This window comes from Quercus robur, chromosome 5 (genome assembly GCF_932294415.1).
Source record: "Quercus robur chromosome 5, dhQueRobu3.1, whole genome shotgun sequence".
NCBI classification, from domain to species: Eukaryota; Viridiplantae; Streptophyta; class Magnoliopsida; order Fagales; family Fagaceae; genus Quercus; species Quercus robur.
In genome coordinates, this window is record NC_065538.1 from 53,057,717 (window position 1) to 53,078,336 (window position 20,620).

Below are 20,620 nucleotides of genomic sequence, written 5' to 3' on the forward strand. Positions count from 1 at the left end.
TGCCATTTTAGCAACTAAAACACTAAAATATAGTCTACAATAAAGATGCTATACTTAAAAAAAAATAGCAATTGAGCTACAGTAAGTTGCCAAAGATGGCAAGTTATTGTAGCTATAAACTTAAAAAAAAAAAAAGGTTCTTTCTCTCTCCTATTTTCTTTAAAAAAACTTTTTTTCTCTCCCTCTCAAAAACTCTTAGCGAAATGCGAGATTAGGATAGATGAGATCGATGCAGCATGAGCTAGTGGTGGTGGTTGAAATCGGCAACAGTGTCGATGGTGATTCAGTGGTCTAGATTGGTTATGGGCAGCGGTTTCTCTCTTCCCTTTCTTCTTCTTCTTTTTTATTTTTATTTTTTAAAAAATTCTTTTTCTATGGCCAAAAATCTCTCTTCTTATTGTGTGTTTGGTTATTGGTTGACAGTGGGTGGTGGCCAGTGGCGGTTCTAGGAATTTCTTTTATGGTGATCACTAAGAAATTTCAATCATACAAAATCTAATAAAGTAATAACTTGAATATTTGCTATAATTGCGAGTCAAGTCTCTAAAGAGAGCAAAATTGTTGCGATTGCAAAGTCAAAAAGAGTATAATTGTCATTATTATAAAAAAGAACCCACAACCACAGTATTTTTCGCAGTACCATTTTTTAAGGAAAAATGAAATTATATATTATTTTATTAAATAAATTGAACGATCTACAAATTTAAATGATTAGTGATTTTTATCTTTTTATTTTATAATAGGTTTTTTGTTGAACAATTTGCTCACTTGTTATTGTTTGGTCTTGTCTTATTTTTGTTTGGTTTATATTTGTTGTTATTTGGGCTAATATTTATTATTTTTATTTAAGGTTTTTAAAAAAAAAAAATTTATAAAAGGGATTAAGGATTATGATGGGGGGGGGGGGGATAATTTTGGAATAAAGTTATGTCTACAACATTTTTACAATAAATCTTATGCAAAAAACTGTTATTTCTGAGTAAAAAAATAATATTGGTATTTGGGTCAAATTAGAATTAGTAACAGCTTATTATATTGAATTTGTTGTGAAATTATTGTAAAAATGTTGTGAATGTAATATTACTCTTATTTTTGTTGAACCCAATTTTTGTAATTCTTAAGTCAGGGTGTTCAACATTTTTATTAGAGTGGTCACAATAGGTTAGTTTTGATGGAATAATACATGTTTGTATCACATACATATGCAGCGGAAAATTAACAGATCTATTTTATTCGTAATCGATAACATGTACAATGTAAATTTCAGAATACAAGAACAAGAGTGTACTTTGGTGTGGTGAATTTCAAAACAAAGATTAGAAGTACTTGAGAATAATTTTAATCTTCACTGCAATTTCACTAATGCCCAAGAAGTGTGGTCTCTCAATCAGTTTATATGAATGTATTTAAGAGAGAATTAGAGAGTGTCCAACACTCACATACAAACCATTTCATTCTCTCTTAAAATTTTGTATGTTTCTCTCCTTATAACTGATTATCTAATTAGGCTAGCCTTTTAGACATTTTCAATTGGGCTAAGTATGTGGCTTGAAGTGAGACCAAAAGGGAACAAATAAGACACTAGCTTCAATGGGCCTTGGGTTTTTCTATCAACTTTTGACAAGTCCAAAGTTACCATTAATTATATTTAATACCACTATATAAATATAATTGCACTCTAGGCCTTATTAATAAATTATATCCCAAGATTTTATTATACATGCAACCCCTTCATAAAATATTCGTATTAATACAAAATTATGAATGTAGATTGCCATTTTGTAGATTACTACATCTTAATTCTTGAGTACTCGGTTTAATTCTTCAAGTTATTCATTATATATTTATGAAATCCAATTTCATAAATATATATATATATACTTTAGTAACTATTTACTAAGTAGTTAGATTTAACATTTTGAATAATCAAACCCATTAAACTTATCTCAAGGGAATATTTTATATCTTCGTTAAGAGACTATGAATTCCATTTTAAAAATATATGTTCCATTTTAGTGTTGATGCCCAACATACTGAGGTTTTGACCATGACTTTAGATCTCACTTCTGATATATCAAAGCAACTTACAATTTATGATTAGGTACATTGTTTTCTCAGGATTAAGAGTTCATGAAACTAGAAGTCGTGAGATTTATTATTCATTTGACAGTCGTCAGGAGAATAATAAATCTTACAGCGGTCTAGTTCAATATGTCTTAACTCTTAAAATATATCAACATATTAACTAGAAGTCTCTACTTCCATGATCAAGACAAATCATATTAGTTGATATGTTATAGTCTTCATAGAAGAAATGCCTAAGGTCATCACTGACTACGAATTAAAATTTTGAGTTTACAAAGAACCTATGACTTATATCTGCTGTGACTTTTCACATAAATCACATATTATGCATCTCATGAACTATATGATAATGTTCGAATATTCATGTTATCTTTATTTTAAATAATAATAAAACAACATAATATTAATCACACAATAATAAAACAATATTAAGTCATACATAATGTTATACATAATATCATACATAGCATCATACAATAGGATTTAAGGGCACTAATCCTAACATTCTCCCATTTGTCCTAAAGACTATTGTGCACTAATCTAACTCCCATTCCTTCCAAATGTTACTCGAAAGTCCTTTGAGGCAAGGCTTTGGTAAAGGGATTTGCTAGATTATATACACTTTCAATCTTTGCTACTATTACATCTCCACGAGCAACACTGTCTTGAATGATGTGGTATTTTCTCTCAATGTGCTTTCCTTTCTTGTGATTCCTTGGATCTTTGGATTGTGCAACCGCTCCACTATTGTCACTAAATAATGTGATAGGAACTTGCTCCATTCTCACAACACCAAGATCAGAAAGGAATTTCTTGAGCCAAAAACAGCTTCCTTTGCCGCTTCATAAGCAGCAACATATTCAGCTTCCATGGTGAAGTTGGCAATATAAGATTGCTTAACACTCCTCCAACTTATGGCTCCACCTCCCAAGGTAAACACACAACCTGAAGTGCACTTTCTGAAATCAAGATCTAATTGAAAATCTGAATCTATAAAACTAATGAGAATCAAATCCTCACACCAGTAAACAAGCATATAATCTTTCGTTCTTCGTAGATACTTGAGAATATGCTTTATAGCTTGCCAATATTTTGGTTTTGGATTTGATTGATATCGGTTGACCATGCTAACTAAATAACAGATATCTGGTCTAGTACAAAGCATGACATACATGAGACTTCTCACTGCAGAAGTATAAGGAACTTGTCTCATCATATTTTCTTCCTCAAGAGTCTTAGGCCTTTGGTCATAAAAAAGAAGAATCCATGTCTGAAAGGAAGCAATCATTTCTTGGATTTTTGCATGCTAAACCGTTCTAAAACCTTGTCTATATATCCAACTTGTGACAAGCTTAACATCTTATTCTTGCAATCTTGCCAAAGCTTGATCCCTAGAATAAAGTTAGCCTCACCTAAGTACTTCATATCAAATTGGCTTGACAACCAAACCTTTACTGATTATCCCTACATCATTTCCAATAAGTAGAATATCGTCAATGTAAGAACCAGGTGCAAGACTTTTGGGCCTTAGATCACTTGGGCTCACAATTTATTTGTAGTGGGCTTGAGGATTTCTTACAACGGGTCGTTCTCGGCAGAGAGACTCAAAGCAAGCCTCAGTTGATACCTTCTCCTTGACTTTTTCTCTCAAATTTTCTAAACTCCTTCTTCTCCCAACTTTCTTCTATTTATAGCCAAGGTTAGTGGGGAGATCATGATTACAGTCACCGTTAGTGCTACTAAAGGTCCAGTATTATCTGGTTAAAGTGGGTGTTTAGGTGAAAGGGCGGTGCAACATTTATGATCTTGGAACTTGGTTCCATTTTGACCGATTATGTTCGGCAACTCAATTTCCCGTGCATCTCATGATTTCCTCGGACATGACTCATACGCTCGACCGGGAAAGCTTAACCGGTCAACTCTGGGAACTCAATACCCAAAACTTGTTTTTACTCTAAGACAGTTTCAAGAGGGGCATAAGATAACTGGACCTTTCTGTTGGGCCTGCGCCCAAAGCCGGTATGGGCTTGGGCCCGGGGCCTAGATGGGTCTAGGCCTAAGGCCAGTATGGGCTTTGGAATCTCGGTGCCGTACAATAGCCCCCCCTTGATTCATACTCGGTTGCCGAGAAAAATCAAGGAGCTGCCTGGGCCTTTTGACCTCGGGAATCTTCTAGCCTGGGACTTCTGACTGTCACTTCTTATTAATATTCATCTCAAAAGACGCGCCGTTTCGCGGCGCCAGGCGCAGTCGTCATTATTGCCTGACGGTTCGTGAACCGAAGCGGCGCGCGAATCGGTTACGCTTGGCATTCACTGGGTCGCTCGTAAACTGTGCCCATTTATTGCTTGATTAAGCGTTTTTTCTTCCCCCATTTCTTTTTGGCTCTATAAATAATCCCCCTTTGAACACCATTCCATTTTCCCTTCGCCCCTGATCTTTAGTGCTTACTCTCTGCCGACCACATTTCTGTGCGCTTGCTTGCCCAGTGTTCTTTTCCTCCTTAGAACCCAAAGTAAGTTTTTCTTCCCCTTCCTGTTCCTTCAGCTTTATTTCTTTGAGTTCACTTTTGTGGTTTTAGGCGTTAGAGATGGGTTACTCTTACCTTTTAGAATCCCCGGCTGCTTTGGCCACCTTTAGGAGTAAATTTAATATTCTCGATGACGTGGACGTGGCTTACTGCCATGAGAGTGATATGGAACTCCACCGAGGGCAGGGTACAGCCTTCTTTCCTTTGATGTCCATTTTAGAAGGTGGGGTCAGGTTCCCTGTAGATCCCCTATTGATAAACACACTCACTTACTATGGGCTGTGCCCCGACCAGCTTCCTCCCAATTTTTACCGGGTAGTTAGTTGTGTCAGTAAGTTGAACCATACCTTTAACTTACAGTTAGACCACCATGATATTAACCAAATGTAAAGCCTCTGTGGGAGCAAATCCACCAATTATTACCTAAAGACAAGGGATGCTCGGGTACGGCTGATATCATGCCTACCCGATTCGAACAGGAACTCCACCGGGGAGTTCGTCAGGGTGTGCGGCAATTGGTTTGCCGGGGAGATCCCTTGCCCCCTTACACGGCGTGAAGTGGGTTCGTACCATCCCCTTCATATAATTGCTTTCCTCCGCCCCTTCTTTTCTTCTTATTGGAGTAAAAAAAATTTTTATTGTTAAAGGCTAATGCGTCACCTGTTCTTTTACAGACGGCAAAGTGTTTGTTCAGGACCTCAGAGCCGTCCACGCCAAGGATTTAAACTTCGTCCTCCGCTCCGAGATATACGTGCATTGGGACGGACAACTCCGGGCCTCACACTTGATCCTCGGAGTGGAGCCGGTTTATTCTACTTGGCAGCCTTTCAAGCAGGCACTGATAGTAGACAGCCCTCTACTATCATATATAGACGTCCGGTACGTAAACTTTTTGCCGCCGAAGCTTACAACCGGGGAAGCGAGGGAATTTGGTCCGCGGTTTACTTGCGCGGACGAGCTAGCCCCTTTGCGAGACGAATCCGCAGAACAAGCATCCCGGCGCCTCAGGGAAATAGCCCACGAAGCCATACAGCAAGAAGACCAAGCGCAAGAGCAGTCCATTCCCGAGAATCCAGCCGCTGTGCCTCAACAACAAGTGATAGAAGCGGCTGCCCTGCTAGCTGAAGCTATCCGACCTAGCGGAAGGATGGTATCGAGGAAGGTGATGTCAATAGAACGGTTCGTGCCCGGTGCCCGGCAACCCAATCAGCCCCCGCCTTCCCAGGGCCGAGGTCAAGCGTCTCAGCCCCCACCCTCCTCGCAGGCCGGACGCGCCCGAAAGAAACAAAAAGTTACTGATCAACCTTCCACGGGACCGGGAGATGCCGCTGTCCGGACTCCTCCCCGACCAACAGGTGGAATTGTTATCCGCGAGCCGCCAACCGAAGCTGGCACGGGGGGCGCGTCCTCCTCCCAAGTGGCTCCAGCGTGGGAACCAAAGTTTCTTCTGGACGGCAAGCCATTGCCCTCAACCGCCTGTGTTCGGATGTGGGATAAGGGCGAGGGCGGCCGTATTGCCCAAACTTTGGCTGAAGCTCTCCAACTTCCCGAGGATGTGCACGCTTTTGAGGAGGGATCCGAGGAGTCCGTGGGGCGCCGGTTAGAGTGGCACGTCATTGCGGTAATTCTTTTGTCTATATACTCCTTCATGTAGATTTCCTTTTGCTTCCTTTCTAACCTTTGCGCTTGCTAGGCCGTTCAAATGGCTCACATTGTGGCTGCCAGGGCCCAGGAGCTTGCCAAGGAAAACGAGAACGCGAAGGAGGTGCAGGAGTCAGCGGTGAAAACGGCTAAGGAAAAGCTGAAGGCTGCTGAGTCTGCTAAGAAAAAGGCTGCTGCTGCTGAGAAGAACCGGGCATTGGTCGAGAAGAGATACGCGGAGCTCCTGACTCAGCAGAGTGAGACGGAGGTCAAGCTAGCCCAAGCCATCAGCCTTAATACCTCCAACGCCGAGGAGATTGCCGATCTCAGGGTTGGCTTGGCGGCCGCGGAGCAGAAATGGTACGATGTCGGTTTTGCCGATGCCGAAAATTCCGCAGAGCCGGTAGTGGCTCGGGCTCGGAATATGGGTTTTGAGGCCGGGTGGTTTGCCGCTCTCCAAGCAATGGGAGTTCCCGAGGATTCGCCTCTGAGAGACCCCGGCCAAATTCCATTCCCGAGCCCTGCGCCTGCCGCCCAAGATGCCCCGGTTGCTATTGACGAGGAGGAGACGGCCAGTATGAGGGAGCTGGTTGAACAAATCGATGCTCACGCCGAGCCCGAGGAAATGGAAACCACCAGTATCCCGACTGTGCAGGAGCTTCTCGGTGAGGGCCCGCCTTTTCCCCTGACCCTCCAGCAGGAAGTGACACCACCGACCCAACCCCCCAGCTGATTTTACTTTTATTTACTAGCTTATTTTTATTTTATTGGTTTTATTTGCCTATGTCACCGGGATGTGGTGACTGAACAATTGCCTTAATTTATTGGTTTTATTTGCCCACGTCACCGGGGTGTGGTGACTAAACAATTGTCTTTATTTGTTTAATTAGTAGTCCGCTTTCTTTTTCCGTTTCAATTTGTTGAATGAATTTATATCTATTTATGTGTTTTGCTTGAATCATGCCAGTGCTATGGCCGCTTAATAGAATGGTACCCCCGAAAACCTGTTGTGCGGTGCTGTGGGTAATTTGAGAGCGCTATTGGACTTAGTTTTTGTAAAAGGGTTAGGTTTTCATCAGGCTTTGGTTTAACCGAGAATCGTGTTTTCGTCCTTAGAGTATTCGTTTGTAAGGTTTCCACTTGTTCGGAGATTTGAGTTTAACCGAGAATCAAGTTTCTGTCCTTATAGATTTGTTTGTAAGGTTTCCACTTATTCGGAGATTTGAGTTTAACCGAGAATCAAGTTTCTGTCCTTATAGATTTGTTTGTAAGGTTTCCACTTGTTCGGAGATTTGAGTTTAACCGAGAATCAAGTTTCTGTCCTTATAGATTTGTTTGTAAGGTTTCCACCTGCTCGGCGATTTTGGTCGAGCCGAGGGTCAGGTTTCTGTCCTTAGAGATTTGTTTGTAAGGTTTCCACCTGCTCGGCGATTTTGATCGAGCCGAGAGTCAGGTTTCTGTCCTTAGAGATTTGTTTGTAAGGTTTCCACCTGCTCGGCGATTTTGATCGAGCCGAGGGTCAGGTTTCTGTCCTTAGGATTTCTTCGTAAGGTTTCCACCTGCTCGGCGATATTGATCGAGCCGAGGGTCAGGTTTCTGTCCTTAGAGACTTATTCGTAAGGTTTCCACCTGCTCGGCGATATTGATCGAGCCGAGGGTCAGGTTTCTGTCCTTAGAGATTTATTGGCGACTCTCTTGGTGTGCGGTTACGGAGTCAAAAACAGCATATACAAAAAGTTCATCGTGCTCTTAATTTAAATGGAATACAAGTTCTGGCTTACACCGATGATTATGCGTAGAATTTCTTCAAGTTGTTGGCGTTCCATGGTCGGGGGAGCGGCCTCTCGTCAAGGTCTTCCAAGTAGTAGGCCCCTGCACCCGCGATGGCTGTGACTCTGTATGGTCCCTCCCAACTCTGAGCAAGCTTCCCTGCGGCCATGTCCCGCATGTTCCCTACTACCCTTCTTAACACTAGTTCCCCGGCACGGAATTCCCTGGCCTTTACATTTCGGTTGTACCTTTGGGCCAGCTTCTGCTGATACTCGGCAAGCCGTACGGTCGCGGCCTCCCTGCATTCTTTTAGCCAATCCAAATGCTCCATCATCAGGTCGGCGTTCTGTACGGGGTCAAACCCGGCGACCCGTGCACTGCATAAGCTCACCTCGGTCGGTATCACTACTTCTGCTCCGTATGTCAGAGAAAACGGGGTTTCCCCCGTGGATCTCCTGGGGGTCGTGCGGTAGGCCCATAAAACACTGGGTGGCTCTTCTGCCCATCTTCCTTTCGCTCCATCCAACCTTCTCTTGAGCCCGTTCAAAATAGTCTTGTTTACTGCTTCAGCTTGGCCGTTGCTTTGTGGGTATGCTGGGGTTGAATACTTGTTCTTGATGCCGAGCTCGCTGCAAAAGGTCCGAAAAGCGTTGCTGTCGAACTGTAACCCATTGTCTGTCACTAGCGAATTCGGCACCCCAAACCTTGTAACTATGTTTTTCCATACAAATTTTTTTACGTCAGTATCCCGGATATTAGCCAAGGCTTCAGCTTCAGCCCACTTTGTGAAGTAATCTACAGCCACCAATACAAAACAACGGTTCCCCGTTGCTCGGGGGAATGGCCCGAGGATGTCAAGCCCCCATTGTGCAAATGGCCACGGGCTGTTGATAGGATTTAGACGTCCTGCCAGCTGATGGATCATTGGGGCGTGCTTTTGACATTGTTCGCAACTCCGAACGTATTCGGCGGCATCCTTCTGCATCTGTGGCCACCAAAACCCCTGTGTCATTGCTCTGTGTGCTAAAGATTGTCCCCCAGCATGCCCGCCGCACACTCCCTCATGCAGCTCGGTCAGAAGCTCCTTGACTCTTTCGAGATGCAGGCACAAGAGGTAAGGGCCCGCGAAGGACCTCCGGTACAACTTTCGGTCCGAAGATAGCCAGTACCTGGGAGCCATTCGTCGAATCTTGTTGGCCTCGGCCTCATCTTCTGGAACTTTATCTTCGGAAAGGAAGTCTATGATCGGGTTCATCCAACATGGACCGGCCACCGCCACCTGCGCAACCTCTACTCCGGCCTGGTCGAGAACACTCTTCACACAGATGCTTGGCTCCCTTATAAGTTCTATCGTGATAAGCCTTGGCGTGTCCTCGGTAGCCGATGAGGCTAACGTGGCAAGAGAGTCAGCGTGCTTGTTTTGTGACCGGGCTACCTGGGATATCTTTACCGTTCCAAACTGACCGATAATCTGCTTTGCCGTATTTAGATAAGCTTTCATTCGGGGGTCCCGAGTCTCGAAGTCCCCCGTTATCTGATAAACAACCAGCCGAGAGTCCGAGTAGATCTCCACGTCCTTTGCGCCCAGATGCAATACTGCCCTCAACCCGGCCAGTAGGGCTTCATATTCGGCTTCGTTGTTCGAGGCTTTGAACCCCAATCTGAAGGAGTGTTCCAGTCGTATACCCTTAGGGGTGATTATGACAATACCAGCCCCGGCCCCCATAGCATTTGATGCGCCGTCCACAAATACCCTCCACGGGCAAATCTCCGCACTACAGATTACTTTGCCATCGTTCTTAGGTGTGAATTCTGCGATGAAATCTGCGAGGACTTGTCCCTTCACCGAGCTCCTAGGTCGGTATCTGATGTCAAACGATCCCAACCGAGTCCCCCATTTGGCAATTCGGCCCGTGAAGTCCGATCTCTTTAAGAGTGACTGTAAAGGATACTCGGTGAGAACGAACACCGTGTGAGCCTGGAAGTAGTGTGGCAACTTCCTCGTGGCGTGCACCAGGGCCAAAACTAACTTCTCCAGAGGCAAGTACCTTATTTCAGCGTCTACCAAGGTTTTGCTTACATAATACACTGGCATTTGTACCCCTTGGTCCCTTAGCAATACAACACTTACGGCATGTTCGGTAACCGAGAGGTACATAAACAAATCCTCCCCGGGCTCGGGTGCTGTCAACCTCGGCGCCTTTGCCAAGTATTCCTTCAGCTCTCGGAAAGCCTCGTCGCATCCTTCGTCCCAACGAAACCCCTTCCACTTCTTCAGAAGTTGATAGAACGGTCGGCAGCGATCGGCAAACTTGGAAATGAATCAGTTCAGGGCGGCTAACATCCCAGTGAGCACTTGCACCTCCTTAGGATTGCTCGGTGGTTTGAGGCGATTGACGGCTTCTATTTGGTCGGGGTTAGCCTCTATTCCCCGAGTGGAGATCAGATAACCCAGGAACTTGCCAGCCCCCACTTCGAAAGTGCACTTTTCGGCATTCAGGCACAATTTGTGCCGGCGTAGTATCTCGAATACTCCCTGAAGGTCTTCAGTATGCCGTGACTCTCTTCTTCTTTTTACCACCATGTCGTCGATATAAACTTCAACCGTGCATCCGATTTTTTCTCGGAACATCCTTGTCATCATACGTTGGTAGGTGGCCCCGGCATTCTTCAATCCAAACGGCATGACCTCGTAGTGATAGTTTGCGTTCGGGGATATAAATGCTGTCTTTTCTCGGTCCTCGGGCGCCAAGGCAATCTGGTGGTAGCCTTGGAAGGCGTCAAGGAAGCTCATCCTCGGGTGCCCGTACGTGACATCTACTAGCTGATCAATCTTGGGCATCGGGAATGGGTCCTTGGGGCACGCTCTGTTCAAATCTGTGAAGTCTACACAAACTCTCCATTTACCGCTCTTCTTCTTCACCACGACAGTGTTTGCTAGCCATCTCGGGAAGAATATTTCTTTTATGACCCCAGCTTCCTTCAGTCGCTGGACCTCCAGGTTTACTGCATCGACGTGTTCCTTTGATGCTCTTCTCGGTTTCTACTTCTTCGGGGGAAATGATGGGTCCACGTTGAGTTTGTGAACAATGAACTCGGGGTCTACGTCGGGCACTTCATACGGGTTCCATGCGAAGACATCTATGTTCTGCAACAGGAACAACAACATCTCTACCCTTTCCCGGTCATTCATGCTTGTACCTATCTGGAAATATCTGTCACCATCTGGAAGAATTCTTACCTTCAGCACCTCCTCGGCAACGTCTGCCCCAGTTTCGCGGGGTTTCTGTAATTGCTATGCAGTCTCTTTCTCGGCGTGCTCAGCTTGACCGAGTTGTTCCTTTTCCCACCTGACCGCGGCTACAAGGTATTGCTTCGCCACCTGCTGATTCCCCCTTACCTCTGCAACTCCATACTCGGTAGGAAATTTTACTTTCACGTGAAGGGTGGACGGAACAGCCCCCATGGCGTGAATCCATGGCCTCCCCAGGATTGCGGTGTAAGGTGCGAATGATCGGACTACTATGAATGTAACTATAACTCCCTTGTCTTCCATGTCCACTGGGAGAGAGATTTGCCCCTCGGGAATCACAACTCTCCCGTCAAATGAGACCAACGGCGTGTCATACTTTGCCAAATCTTGGGTCTTTAACCCGAGCCCTTCGAAGAGGTCTGGGTACATGACGTCAGCCCCGCCTATCCGGGCTGTCACCACCAAAGCATCGTCGTGAGGTTGGATTGTCCCTTCCAAATCATCTTCCCCGAACGAGATGGCCAGCCGTCCACCTTTCTTTTTCTTCTTGGATGATTCTTCCTCCGCGCAAGCCACTGCCATTATCCTTTTTGCCGCTGCTGCTCTTCTTGGTGCGGCATGGGTGACGTTGATTACCCCCAGGGGTGGTGGAAGGGGGTTCCTTTTCGGTTGGGTGCCCTGCTAGGGCTCTCGGTCAATGGAATCTGCTACAAACTCTTTCAGGTGCCCTGCCCTCACTAGCTGTCCGAGATGGTCTTTTAATACCCTACACTGCTCGGTGGTGTGCCCCTTGTCTCTGTGATAGGTGCAGTATAGGTTTTGGTTCCTCCGAGATGGGTCGCCCCCCATTCTGTTCGGCCATCTGAAGAATGGCTCGTTCCTGATCCGTTCCAAGATTTTGTGCACGGGCTCTTTAAACACCACATTAACCCCTTCGATTTGCACCTCTGGTTCCTGCATTCTGAAGTCTCTTTTCGGCTTTGGCGGCAAAATGCTTTACTGAGATCTCCCCGCAAAAGGTGCTTTCCCCCTACTTTGCAGCCGGTCATCCTCCAGGCGTTTGTACTCCTCTATGCGTCTCATCAGTTGCCTCATGTCTTCCGGGGGTCTTCTCGTCAGCGACTCCCGCAATTCAGAATCTTCGGGGAGCCCCATCCTGAAGGTGCTTGCCGCAATTTTCTCGTTTCCCCCACCAATCTCGTTGTAGAGTTCCCAGTATCGGCTGGCATAACTCCGAAGGGTTTCCCCGACCCTCATTTTCATGGAAAGCAATGCGTCGACCGGCTGTTGCACTCGGCTGCATGTTACAAACCTGCTGCCGAATTCCTGAATCAGCTCGGCGAAGCTGTGTATAGAACCTTTCCGCAATCCATTGAACCATCTCAGTGCGGTAGAGCTGAGACTAGAGGGGAATACTTTACACATCAATGCATCGTTGTGCGCATGCAAAGACATCATGTGGATGTAATGACTGACATGCTCCACGGGGTCTGTCCTCCCCTCATAGGAATTGAACGGTGGTCGCGTGAATCTGCTCGGCATGGGTGCCCGTTCAATCTCTTCGGAGAATGGAGACCGGGCTGCCATCCGCAAGGCTCTGCTCATGGCGTCCATTGCGGCGTTGTGGTGCCGTCGCTCCTCTGGCGACTCTGACCCTTGGTCATCATCTCCATGCGACCGGGAATGGTCCCGTCTACGACGCGTCTCCCGGGAGTGTCGATGTGACTCTTGAGACCGTGATCGGTCTCGGTATTGTTGCGTAACAGATCGGCTGGAGCCCTCCTCGCACCGGTTTCTCCTTGGTTGGGGGTTGCGGTTCCTTTCGTGGCGCCGACCCCTTGCCTCCAGCTCCAAGTCTATTACCAGTCTGCGTAACCGCTCCAGCTCTCGGTCTCTATCATCATATTGCCGATGTGCTGAGACGCCCGAAATCGTCCGGTGTGTCTGGGCCGATCCTTCTCCCAATCCGGACCTTTCCTCTCCTCTTGGATGCTCCCTATCTTCCCGCCGTTTCTGCCTTCTCTCCCTCCACGTCGATCCCCGAGAAGATCCTATGGAATTGCTCGGAACATGCCCTCCTGAACGCTCCTCTGACATCTCCCTTGCTTGAGTCTCACTCGAACCACAGCTTCGTAGGAGGGCCCCACGGTGGGCGCCAATTGTAAGAACCAGGTGCAAGACTTTTGGGCCTTAGATCACTTGGGCTCACAATTTATTTGTAGTGGGCTTGAGGATTTCCTACAACGGGTCGTTCTCGGCAGAGAGACTCAAAGCAAGCCTCAGTTGATACCCTCTCCTTGACTGTTTTCTCTCAAATTTTCTGAACCCCTTCTTCTCCCAACTTTCTTCTATTTATAGCCAAGGTTAGTGGGGAGATCATGATTACAGTCACCGTTAGTGCTACTGAAGGTCCAGTATTATTTGGTTAAAGTGGGTGTTTAGGTGAAAGGGCGGTGCAGCATTTATGATCTTGGAACTTGGTTCCATTTTGACCGATTATGTTCGGCAACTCAATTTTCCGTGCATCTCATGATTTTCTCGGACATGACTCATACGCTCGACCGGGAAAGCTTAACCGGTCAACTCTGGGAACTCAATACCCAAAACTTGTTTTTACTCTAAGGCAGTTTCAAGAGGGGCATAAGATAACTGGACCTTTCTGCTGGGCCTACGCCCAAAGCCGGTATGGGCTTGGGCCCGGGGCCTAGATGGGTCTGGGCCCAAGGCCAGTATGGGCTTTGGAATCTCGGTGCCGTACAGTCAACATAAAGCACTAGGAATATTACTACTTTATCTCGATGTCTTTTGTACACACATGGTTCATCAAGATTTTGTTCAAAATCAAATGACTTGATTGCTTGATCAAATCTGATGTTCCATGACCTAGATGCTTGCTTAAGTCCATAAATGGACCTTTTTAACTTGCATACCATATATGCTCTTGATTCTTTGCTATGAAATCTTCTGGTTGCATCATATAGATTTCTTTTTCAAGATCTTGACATCCATTTGCTAAATCTCATAATCATAATGAGCAGCAATGGATAAGAGAATTCTGATAGATTTAAGCATTGCTACTGGTGAAAAAGTTTCTTTATAATCAATATCTTATTTTTGTGTATACCCTTTCGCCACTAGCCTTACTTTAAAGGTTTCAACCTTTCCATCTATCCCTTTCTTCTTCTTGTAAACCCATTTGCAACCAACATGTTTAATGCCATTAGGTGCCTTTACAAGATCCCAAACTTGATTGGAATATATTGAATCTAATTCAAATTTCATAGCTTTGACCCAATGATGTGCATCTATATCATTCATTGTCTCTTCATAAGTGTAAGGATCAGTTTCAGCCTCTTCTGAGATAGTTTCATAAGTTTCTCCCAGACCTATAAATCTTATAGGTGGCCTAACAATCCTCCCACTACGACGAGGCTCCGGTGTACTAGTTATCTCATGAGTAATATCTTGTGGTGTATTCGATACAACCACATCATCCCTAGTTTTATCTATAGGTTGTTCATTTACAGGTTTATTCATTTCAGCCAAAACAACTCTACTTCTAAGAGTATAATCATTCATATAGTCATTTTCCAAGAATTTAACATTTGTACTAACAAATACTTTATTATTTTTATGACTATAGAATAAACCTCTAACAGTTCCTTTTGGATACCCTACAAAGAAAACAACTTCTGTTTTAGATTGTAAATTGTCAGACTTTCCTTTTAACACGTGTTGGACAACTCCAAATATAGAGATGTCTCATACTAGACTTACACCCATTCCACAACTTTACAAGTGTTTTAGGAATAGACTTTGAAGGTATTAAATTCAGAAGATACGTTGTAGTATTTAAGGCATATCTCCAAAAATAAATTGGTAGAGTCGAATAACTCAACATGGACCTAACCATATCTAAAAGAGTGCTATTCCTTCTTTCTGCTACACCATTTTGTTTTGGAGTTCTAGGTGCAGTCAATTGGGATATAATCCCATTTTCAGTTAAGTAATCCTTAAAATCCCCAAGAAGGTATTCGCTACCATGATCAGATCGAATGGCTTTTATGTGTTTACCTAATTGATTCTCAACTTCAGTCCTAAACTCTTTGAACTTTTTAAAGGCTTCGGACTTCCGTTTCATTAGGTACACATAACCAAATCTAGAGTAATCATTAGTGAAAGTAATGAAATACTTATAGCCACCTCTTGCTTGGGTTGACATCGGACCACATACATTTGAATGTACTAGTTCTAGCAAATCTTGGGCTTTTCTACCTTTTGCATTAAAATGTCGTTTGGTCATTTTACCCTCCAAACAAGATTCACAAACTGGAAATCCCTCAAAGTCCAATGGTTCTAAGAGACCATCTTTGATCAGTCTTTGAATCCTGTTTGAATTAATATGACCTAAACGTAAATGCCAAAGATATGCATTACTAGTAGAAGGAAACTCTCTTTTTAATGATTTCACATGCGAATTATTATCTAATTCAGAATTATATAATTCATGCTTATTGGAAGTTAAAATATAAAGATCATTTACAAAATTGTTAGAACAGATAAACATTTTACCCTTCTTTATTACAACATTGTCTTTAAGGATAACACAATATCCATGTTTACCTAAATAAGTTGCAGAAATTAAATTCCTACGAACATTAGGTACATACAAACAATCTTCCAATATTAAAACCCTAAACTCAAAGCATAAATTAAACATTCCAATAACTACAACTGGAATCCTGCTCCCATCAGCCAAAGTAAGAAACAATTCCCTTTCATTCAGTTTTTTGGTCTCCTGGAACCCCTGCAAAGAATTGCAGATATGATTAGTACAACCTGAATTCACACACCAGGAATCCGTGGGATTTTGTACGTGGAATTAACTTTTCATATCCTTATAATTGGTAGCTCTGAATTTTGGACAATTCCTCTTCCAATGTCCTTTCTTACCACAATGGAAACACTTTCCTTTGATTTTCTTTTCTTTGTTGGCAACCCCTAAGGCAATTTGTTTACCACCTTGCTTGGTGAAGTCCTTCTTCTTCTTCTTACCCTTGCCTTTCGACTTAGGTTGAGAAGTAGAAGCTTCAGCCATATTAACATCAACACTGGATGTACTAAGAATGCCTTCCGCCACTACCAATTCATTCACTGCCGCTACCAATTCATTCACTAATTTAGACAATGAATAAATCTTTTTGTTCATATTATAATTAAGTCTAAATTCCTTCAATGATTTTGGTAGTGACTGGAGTATCATATCCATTTGGGATTCCCCATTAATATCGGCACCTAAAACTTCTAGTGTATTCAGATTAGAGATCATCTTAAGACAATGCTTCCTAATTGAAGTGCCATTAGTAATTTTGGTTTTATAAATTTTCCTCATAGTTTCTTGCCTTGCAAAACGGCCTTGTTCCCCAAACATCTCCTTCAGACTTAGCATAATGTTCGAAACTAGTTCTACATCTTGCGTTTGATGTTGTAGAACATTCGAGATAGATGTTAGGCTATAGCACTTGACCATCTCATTAGATTTCTGCCAACGATCATATCGTTGTTTTCCTCAAGAGGAGCATCTAATGATGGAAAGCTAGGACATGGTTGAGTAAGCACATATTTGTGCTCTTTAGCTGTAAGAACAATGTCCAAATTTCTTTTCCAGTCAACATAATTAGACCCAGTCAGTGTATTTTGATTAAGAATAGTAACAAGTGGGCTAAATGATGGCATGATCAAATTTGAAAACAATAAACATGAATATTATAAGTAAACTGGACATTATCAATTTAGCATATAAACATATAGTATAAAACCTTAATAAAACTATAATATAATATATGCAATGACAACTCAATCCCATATTTAATATTCCTTAGCATAGAGTGAACATTAAATACTATGATTGATTAAGAACTATTCTCATTATTAGTGTTATCATGATAACTCTTATCAAACACTAATAATATTCCGTTATAAATTTGGCCTCTAAATAATAATAGTAAGAACTTAGCATAGAGGATACTATAATATTTAGTCTAATGTATACCATTATCTAGAATCATGTGTTTCATCCCTTTAACAGGTTTATCTTGTAGTACCATGATACAAAACACCCTCTGCATGGAATGCAAAGCTCGAAGTCAAGACAAGGTGTTTGATCAAACCACTATAAACCAGGAAATTCAATCTTGTAGGACCATGAAATAAATACTCTCCACATGGTATGCTAAGCTCGAAGCAAAGACAAAGTATATATTCCATACTACTATGAATCGACAATGGAGGCCGTGAGATCCAATTCTTGTATCTCTCTCCCAATAGATGTTTTAAAAGAAAGGTTTTTAATTATAAAACATGCGTAATCTAATTACACATAGCCTTGCTCTTTATACATGTGAAAACACTAAGGAAAAATTCTAAATTCCCAATTTTCGATCGATCGAATGTGTATCTCGATTGGCCGAAAAATTAAAAAATTGTCACAAAACAATCTACCTGGTTTGATTGATTCTCGATCGCTTCTCAATCGATTGAAAAAGAAAATTCGATCAATCGACTAGCAATCGAATCAAACTTGACAATCTGCCTGGCTTGATCGGTACTCGATCGCTTTTCGATCGATCGAAAAAGAAAATTCGATTGATCGACTAGCAATCGAATGTCAATCAAACCAAGACAGATTGATCATTGTTTCACTTGATCGATTGAAAGCAATTTTCGATCGATCGAATCTCGTGAAACTTGAATTTTCTAGAATTTTTCTAAGACAGTTTTCAATAGTTTTTCATGAACAAACAATCATCATATGAACATGATAGATAGAAATTGATATTAAAACTGAATTCCATTGATGCTATAGCCATAAAGTTCAATTTAAGATACTTAAAAACAAATTTAAACAACATCATAACATCAATATCAGTTTTTATCAAACAATAATTTCAATGACCATGCAGCAAATTAAATGTTTAATCTTCTAACACCATGAAACTATTATCTCTAATTCCAAAACTCACAAAATATGTTATATAGATTCGAAATTGAAGATCGCTCTGATACTATTTGATGGAATAATACATGTTTGTATCGCATACATATGCAGCGGAAAATTAATGGATTTACTTCATTCACAATCGATAACATGTACTATGTAAATTTCAGAATATAAGAACAAGAGTGTACCTTGGTGTGGTGAATTTCAAAACAAAGATTAGAAGTACTTGAGAACACTTTTAATCTTCACTGCAATTTCACTAATGCCCAAGAAGTGTGGTCTCTCAATCAGTTTATATTAATGTATTCAAGAGAGAATTAGAGAGTGTCCAACACTCACATATAAACCATTTCATTCTCTCTCAAAATTCTGTATGTTTCTCTCCTTATAACTGATTATCTAATTGGGCTAGCCTTTTGGGCCTTTCCAATTACGCTTTAGTATGTGGCTTGGAGTGGGACCAAAAGGGAACAAATAAGACACTAGCTCCAATGGGCCTTGAGCTTTTCTGTTAACTCTTGACAAGTCCAAAGTTACTATTAATTATATTTAATACCATTATATAAATATAATTGCACTCTAGGCCTTATTAATAAATTATATCTCAAGATTTTATTGTACATGTAACTCCTTCATAAAATATTCGTAGTAATACAAAGTCATGAATATAGGTTGCCACTTTGTAGATTACTACATCTTAATCCTTGAGTACCCAGTTTAATCATTCAAGTTATTTCTTATATATTTATGAAATCCAATTTCATAAATATATACTTTAATAACTCTTTACTAAAGTAGTTAGACCTAATATTCTGAATAACCAAACTCATTAAATTTATCTCAAGAGAATATTTTATATCTCCGTTAAGAGACTATGAATTCCATCTTGAAAATATATGTTCCATCAACACTAAATGTGGCTGTCCAACATACTGAGGTTTTGACCGTGACTTTAGATCTCACTCTTGATATATCAAAACAACCTACACTTCATGATCAAGTCCATTATTCTCTCAGGATTAAGAGTTCATGTAAATAGAAGTTGTGAGATTTATTATTCATTTGACAGTAGTTAGGAGAATAATAAATCTCACAGCGGTCCAGTTCAATATGTCTTAACTATTAAAACATATCAACATATCAATTAGAAGTCCCCACTTTCATGATCAAGACAAATCATCTTAGTTGATATGTTATAGTCTTCGCAGATGAAATACCCAATTTTATCACTGACTACGAATTAAAATTCTGAGTTTACAAAGAACTTGTGACTTATATCTTCTGTGACTTTTCACATAAATCACATACTATGTATCTCATGAACTATATGATAATATTCGAATATTCATGTTATCATTATTTTAAATAATAATAAAACAACTTTATTAATCATAATATTAAGTCATACATGATGTCATACATAATGTCATACATAATATCATATATAGCATCGTACAATAGGATTTAAGGGCACTAATCCTAACAAGTTTAGCATATAATATTTTTTTAGCAAGTGTATATATATAATTTTTTGCAAGTTAGGTGCAAGTCAGGGTGGTCTTGTGATCACCACCCTGGCTTGCATGTAGAGTCGCTAGTGGTGGTGGCTTTGGTTTTCTAATGGTGGGTGGTGGCTTAGGTGGTGAATTGGGTTTTCTAATAGTAGTGGTGGTGGCTTGGGTTTTCTGATGGTGGTGGTGGCTTGGGTTTTCTAATGGCGGGTGGTGGATTAGGGTTTCTGATGGTTGGTGGTGGCTGGCAGTTTTGCAGTGGGTTGTTTTTGTTTGGGAGAAGAGAGATACATAGAAAGAGAGAGGAAGAGACGCATAAGAATAAAAAAGAATTAAAAAATAATAAATAAATTTAAATTTTAATGAAGTGGTAAGAAAAATAAAACCTTTGATGTTGGGTGTATTATAAAGTGTGGTGTTAAAATAGATAAAGTAGTGTTTTGACTTGCTAAAAACTATATTTTTTAGCAACCTTACTGTAGACATCAAAATTTTATGATGTATTCACAACCGTCTAATTGTTCATGATCAAATATTTGTAATCAAAATAATCATTAATTGATGATGTGGATGATCAGCAAATGAAATTAAGCCACGTGACAACATCAAATGAAGAAATCCATGTGGCAATGTCAGAAGAAAATACTCATATAGAAAGTTCGTATTAAATGGAAGACCAAATTAAATTCATAATTAACTCTCAATAAATGTTGAGAGAAAATTCTAAATCAAATGCTATTGAGTTGCCTATAATAGAGGCTTGTCATATGAGAAAAGGGAGACAAAAACATAGAGAGAAAAACCCTACTAACATTCTGCCAAAATAGAGA